Source organism: Nansenia antarctica (assembly GCF_963989245.1).
Source record: "Nansenia antarctica genome assembly, chromosome: 1".
Taxonomy (NCBI): Eukaryota; Metazoa; Chordata; class Actinopteri; order Argentiniformes; family Microstomatidae; genus Nansenia; species Nansenia antarctica.
Genome location: NC_137674.1, coordinates 21,184,152 through 21,191,538, shown reverse-complemented (window position 1 = coordinate 21,191,538; position 7,387 = coordinate 21,184,152).

Sequence of the window (7,387 nt, the reverse complement as noted above, 5' to 3'; positions counted from 1 at the left end):
GGAGGAGGGGAGAGGGGGTTATGTAAGTGAAATTAATCCCCTATGCAGCGCCACAGAGAGTAAACGAGAGAGGATGATTCTTCCTCCCTTGCTCCCTCTCTTTATTTGAGCTTCAGGGGGTGTAAGGCCTTCACAGCAGAGGTATCAGCCCTATAGCCCTGCAAGGTCTCCGACAGTCATGCTGATGTACATACTCTACGCCCCTCAAATCACAATAATAATAACTTTTATTTGTATAGCGATGTTTCTGCAAATGTTGCAGCTCAAAGTGCTCCAATCATTATATAATCATAATTTAATTATTTAGTCATTTAAAGGCAATATTAAAAGATTGGTTTTTAGTCTTGACTTGAACATATGTGCTGAGGTTGCATCCCTAATGTAAACTGGCAGTGCATTCCACAATCTGGGTGCATAAAATGAGAATGCAGCCTCACCAAATCTCTTCTTTTTTACCCCAGAGAAAACCAGCGTCAGAAGACCTGAGAGCTCTATTGGGCTGATATGCTAGCAAAAGGTCTTTCAGATATTCTGGTGCTGTGCCAGTGAGAGCTTTATAAACAAGAATAATCATGTCAGCTCAACTGCATGAAGCAGATGAACCCTGCTGTGAAGATGAAGGACTGTTAATTGAGATACTCTTTGTTGGTTGTTTTCGTTGTAACAGTAACAGTATTGCAGGCAATCTGAGTCTCTCTCTGTCTCTCTTTGTAACATCGACATCTTACAGTGGCACAAGGTATGGTTTGCCTAAGCATTGCTATATAAGCGAAACCAACCATCCCAAAAAAAGGAAAGGAAAATGATCTGAATTGTGAAACCTTCTCTTTACACAGAACTCTTCTGAAGACTAACCCACTGATGTTCAAGATGCTGGACATGCTGGACACAAGCCTGTGATGATGTCGCCAGCTCATTCAGAGTTGTACTGTAGATTAGGGGGCTATAAGTAGCTCCAGCAACATACTCCCCCAACCGACTGGCCAGACTCCCACACAGGACCATCTTAATTATGTCGCCCCCCCCTTTTTTCTCAAGCCCTGTACCAAAACAACTCCCACCCATGCAACCTCCCCCCTCCCCAACCTGCACCCCCCAACACCCCATAACGCAGACGGGACGCTCCATTAAACTTTGACCTACTTCTCTCTGGTCTGGTCCCCGTCTGGGGGAGAGGCAGGGACCAGTGAGGCGTGTCCACCCCCCCATGTCACAGTTCTACGGGACAGGGGACTGAACGTGAAAACCTGTAAACAGAGATTGGGCCAATTCCAATTTCAATACACCATTCTCAAAGTATATAAAAAGGTTCATCCAGATAGTTTGGCCCAGGAATTAAATGTTAATCTCCTGAATTGACTGAATTTGACCCCAAAGCTGTTTGTGCTCAGACTGACTTGATCACATTGTTGGAGTGTTACATTGCTGGAGTGTGTACAACATCGGATATGGCCGACACATATGGATCCATAGTCGTGTAATTTTAGAGATCTAACAGCACAAAGGCAGAGAGAGTGTGCACGCACACACACACACACACACACAAACACACACAAACACACACCACTCTCTGCTCGTAAACCAAACAGGCCTTGATTTCACTATGATCAGTCACAAGATGAGACTCTCTCTCTGTCTTTCCCTTATCCGCTCTACTTTTCTCCCTTCTCCAACCCTCTGTCTCTCTCTGGCTCTGTCTCTGTCTCTCTCTGGCTCTGTCTCTGTCTCTCTCTGGCTTTGTCTCTGTCTCTCTCTGATTCACTCTCCCTCTCTCTCTCTCTCTCTCTCTCTCTCTCTCTCTCTCTCTCTCTGATTCTGAATATTGCAGACCAGACAAAGGGATCAAAACACAAAAGTAAAACAAAATGCACGTTATCAAAAAGCAAGAAGGGTTGCTACATGCTAACCTCATCCTAAGGAGGAGTGTCATCTGGTTGGAGTTGGAACATTAGGTTCCAGGGGGTCTCCACTGTGTGTGTGTGTGTGTGTGTGTGTGTGTGTGTGTGTGTGTGTGTGTATAGAGCTGATGAGGATTGACATAGGGACTGACATGGATGCTGAGTTGTGCCAGCCGGTCTACCCCACAGGCTGAACTAGGAATATCTCTCCTTCCCCCATCCCACCATCGCTCTCTTCCTGTCCTATCTATGTGTGTGTATGTGTGTGTGAGAGAGAGAGACAGAGAGGCCAGTTGCAAAGAGGGAAACATCTGTTGGCAATTACAACAAAGTCGGAGCAATCCTACTCGCTGTCGATCCAGAGATTCAGTCAACCAGAGTAGAAGATCTCAGAGTGTTGAAGTGAAACAGTCACATTGACACAGTGTAGAACAGGCCTGTGTCTATCATGATGATGAAAGTCAGCCTAGGCTCTGGATCAATAACTGATCAATGACTTGTTTGTTTGCTTCCCTCAGTGCCCACAAATCGGTCTGCCAATAGGCCAATCAACAAACACCCTAATCAATACCTTTGACACTTGCGTTGAATTCAAGCATTGTGGCTGATCCAAAGTGCAGACGCTTCCTTTCTCACACAGTGTTCTGTTCCAGCCTCGCATTCACATTCAGAAAACAATGCTTACGTCCTGTCAGCTATCCAGAAACAACATTTATTTTGGTGTGGGTTTTAGTGTGGGTTCACTGACTCACTCTGATACTACAGTAAGATAAGAACTGTAGCTTGTGTTTCACCATTTCACTCCAGGTACATTCCCGTTCCAAGAACAGAGCAGCGATGTCTCCAGAAGGTCCCTGGATGTGGCCAGGACCTGTGACCCCCAGCTGCAAGGCTCTCTCCAGGACCTGTGTCCCCCAGCTGCAAGGCTCTCCCCAGGACCTGTGTCCCCCAGCTGCAAGGCTCTCTCCAGGGAGACGTCCTGACCACTGATCCCTTGACCCCCAGACCTCTTCCTCTTTAGACAGGCAGACATGTTCCTGGGCTCTGTGTCGTTGGAAGGGTCTGTCTGTGCAGACGGTGTGTGTGTGTGTGTGTGTGTGTGTGGTGTGTGGTGTGTGTGTGTGTGTGTGTGTGTGTGTGTGTGTGTGTGTGTGTGTGGTGTGTGTGTGTGTGTGGGAGGAAAGACTCTGGGAAACTGGATTCCCAGGCCAAGGGCTTCGGGGTCTGGTCTGACTGGCCGGATCTCAATGACCTCTGCAACCAGACTGGAGTTCAGCTAAGATGGACAGAACTTAACACACAGACTGAAGTCCCTGTCTCTGATGAGGTGATCACAGACCCCTGTGTGATTGTGAAGGCCGACATCACAACACCGCAGGAAGAGACTGTCGGACTGCACAGAGACTCTGCAAGGAGGGTTCTGCTCAGCCTGAAGCAGTCTGAGATCAGGCAGCACTGGTGTGGACTCAGACTACAGGGAAAGCTAGCCTGTTTGCAGTTCGCTGACCACTCAGTCTCACACTCAGTGTATAAGAACGTCGCTGTTGGTGAGGATGTTCTGAAATTCACCATCAAAGCAAGACTGCAGGTATTACCGACCAAGTACAATCTGTCCACCTGGTATCCCCACACTCACAGTCCATTCTGTTTAAACCATCAGGATTCACAACACCTAGAGTCCATTGCACACATAACAAATGGATGTAATGCATACAAACACCTGTACATAGCTCGTCATGACCGTATTGTGGACATTGTGTCTGATACAGTACAAAACATCTTACCATCTAGCGCAGTTATGTACAAGCATGCCAGAGTGTTACCAGAGTGGTTTGGTTTGGCCAATGATGTTTTTTCCAACATCCCAAATACACCTGATGTTGTCTTTGTTGACACCAGCCACAAGGAGGTGCTGATTGTAGAAGTAGGCTGCCCCTTTGACCTGTACATGGACCAGACTTTCCAGGACAAGTATATCAAATACCAACCACTACTTGGTACGATAACCAGCTTTGGGTACAAGTGCAAATTCAGCATACTTGTATTTGGAAGTCTGGGCCATGTATATAAATGCACCATGAGGGGTCTGAGAATTGCTGCAATGACTAAAAGAAAGGCCAAACAGGTTGCCAAATTTTGCTCTGTCTCAGCTATTATTGGCAGCTTGGCCGTGTGGAGAAGGAGGTGTTATGTGTATCCTTAAGTGTTCAATGCTGCTTAGCCCCGAAATATTTGATTCCCTGTTTGTATAATATAATTTGTGGAACCAAATAAAGTATTCAAATGTGTGAGAGTGTGAGTGTGAGTGTGAGTGTGGTCTGCTCTTTCAGCACTAGCTCCCTCCTGCCCCTCATACATCAGGCTCCTGCCATTTCTGAGGTGACACTCTGTGACATATGAGGCCACTTTCCTCCTCTGAGCGACACAGGCTGTTCCAGGATGGATAGATGGATGATACACACACATATATATATATATATGGTTCAGATGGTTCAGATAAATAAATTCAATTCCAATAAGTACAATTAAATGGCACACAAAACAAGAACAACAAGGCAAGACAGATATGAAAAGGAGAATAATTAATAACTAATAATTAAGTACAGCTAGGCGTATAAAAGCGCGATTCAATAGGTATGTCTTAAGATTTTGCGTAAAGGTTCCCACAGTTTCAGCCATTCTTAGGTTTTCTGGTAAGGTATTCCAGAGGCTGGGGGCATAAAACCTGAGGGCCTCCCCATGTCTCTAGTCCTGAGGGCTGTCTCCTCATGTCTCTAGTCCTGAGGGCTGTCTCCCCATGTCTCTAGTCCTGAGGGTCTCCCCATGTCTCTAGTCCTGAGGGTCTCCTCATGTCTCTAGTCCTGAGGGTCTCCTCATGTCTCTAGTCCTGAGGGTGTCCCCATGTCTCTAGTCCTGAGGGCCTCCCCATGTCTCTAGTCCTGAGGGCCTCCCCATGTCTCTAGTCCTGAGGGCTGTCTCCCCATGTCTCTAGTCCTGAGGGCTGTCTCCCCATGTCTCTAGTCCTGAGGGCCTCCCCATGTCTCTAGTCCTGAGGGCTGTCTCCCCATGTCTCTAGTCCTGAGGGCTGTCTCCCCATGTCTCTAGTCCTGAGAGCTGTCTCCCCATGTCTCTAGTCCTGAGGGTGTCCCCATGTCTCTAGTCCTGAGGGTCTCCCCATGTCTCTAGTCCTGAGGGTCTCCCCATGTCTCTAGTCCTGAGGGCTGTCTCCCCATGTCTCTAGTCCTGAGGGTCTCCCCATGTCTCTAGTCCTGAGGGTCTCCCCATGTCTCTTGGTCCTGGCTCTAGGGACCATTAAAAGTTCAGTGCCAGAGGACCTCAAGGAGCTACTTGGTGTATACCTTACAAACATGTCTGACGTGTAATTCAGATGCGTGACTGGAGTGGAGGTCAAATCGCTTCTATTTTCAAGGGAGTTTGTCCTTGCCACTGTCTCCCCTTCCCCTTTGAGTCTTTAGGCTCGGGTTGCTGCTAAGCACTTTATGACAAATGTACTAGCAATAAGTGCTATACAAACACAATTTCATAGACTGATTGATGGATATATGGAGCTGCTGTTGGCAGACATTAGCACTTAGGAATCTTAATGTGATCTACTAGTGAGACACTCCTCCCACTTATGGCCATTATACTTGGGACTGTTCCACTCCACATTGATTCTAGCTCCCCTTACAGCCTGTGAATGCCTTTGGAGGACATCTCTGAGATAGGATTTCAACCGTGATCTAATTGAGCTGCCTGCAACCCACTGACATCTACTGTAGATTGTATTATATTCTGCACAGGGTAATATACATGCCAAAGTCACTCTATACAATAAGCTCAGTGATCATTCTCTCCACCTAGGTGACTGTGAGCAGGGCCGGATCTAGGCATAGGAATTCTAGGCTCATCTCCTTGCCACTAGAGGGCCCAGACAGAGAGAGGTAAAGAACATCAACTGCCTAAATAAATGTTAAATTAATATTGAAAAAAAAGAGGTGCGCACAGTTTCACGCCAAGTTCCTTTTTTATAAATCCCAAATTTGTGGGGAAATGTACGTACGCATGTACGTACGCAAGTCACAATCAGATTCTAACCTTTCCATTATGGGCAAGACCAAAACGTTTTATAAGGAAGTCAGGGACAAGATTGTATACCTGCACAAGGCTGGAATGGGCTACAAGACCATCAGCAAGCAGCTTGTTGAGAAGGAGACAACTGTTGTGCGATTATTTGAAAATGACAAAAAGACAAAATAACCATCAATCGCCCTCGGTCTGGGGCGACGATCATGAAATGCATCTGCGTTTTCCTTGTCTTAGTACTTCTCAATGGCAATAAGGTTGAATCTAATCTAATCTAAAAGATACATTATTTAGTATAATAACTACAAAGCGGTGGCGTAGCGGTCTAAGCACTAGCCACTAGTGCAAGCTGCCCACCGGGGACTGGGATCAAATCCCGGTCTAGCCAGACCTGGATATGGCCGAGGCACACAGGGAGCGGCATATTGAGCGGCCGCTCCAGAGGGCGGTATAGGACTATTTCCGGACAAGGATCCGTCGCGCAACAGCGGTGCCGGAATAACGGTGCTGGGCTCGAGGAGCCAGTCAGCTAGTCTGCCTGGCGAGCTCCTCTGGGGCTGCCGGCCACGGGGTCGTGCGGCGGATCCAACGCAATAGGCAGGGGATAATTGGATGCTAGGTTGGGTTCAATTGGATACCAAATTGGGTGAAAAAGGGATCAAATCTGGAAAAAATAAAAAATAAATAAAAAAATACTATAAAGCAAGGTATCTGTTTTTGCAAAACAACCTCTTAAATGTTGTAGTTTAATCGGGAATCATATTTAATTGGATCTGTAATTATTATACATATTATACCAATACTTGGATGTTATGACATTATCATAAATAATAAGGTAAACAGTAGGACGAATCACGTTTAAACTGATTCCGTTGTCGATGCAGTCTGGAACATGTTATATGGTCTGGCGAGAATGTTCGTTGCACGGAAATTGACTGATTGGGTGAAAAGTATTTTTTTCGGCGTTCTGTCGGGCGTTTGACTGACCATTTATATGCAACGTTTGCAGGAAAAGTGCTATACAAATACAAAGTTATTATTATTATTATAGGCAACTATGGGCGTCAAAAAGGGTGGGACAAGACGCTCGTTCACGTGTGCAACATTAGAGTTGATTGTGATTCATAAAGGGAAGCAGGCGTGGAACTTGCAAATTCCACTGGCGTGCGCACCGTTTTATAAATCCGAATGTTGGTGACGTAAATGTTCTTGCTTTGCAAAGGTGCGTAGGTACGCAAAGCGTAGGTACGCAACGCTTTATAAATAAGGCCCCTGGTCCAGTGACATCATGTCCTGGGGCTCGTTTCCATGTGGTGGACACAGTATAAACGTCAACTAAGAGGTTCAGTAACGTAGTACACTGTCTGCCTGTGTGTACGTGAGTGTGTGTTTATGTGTGCGTA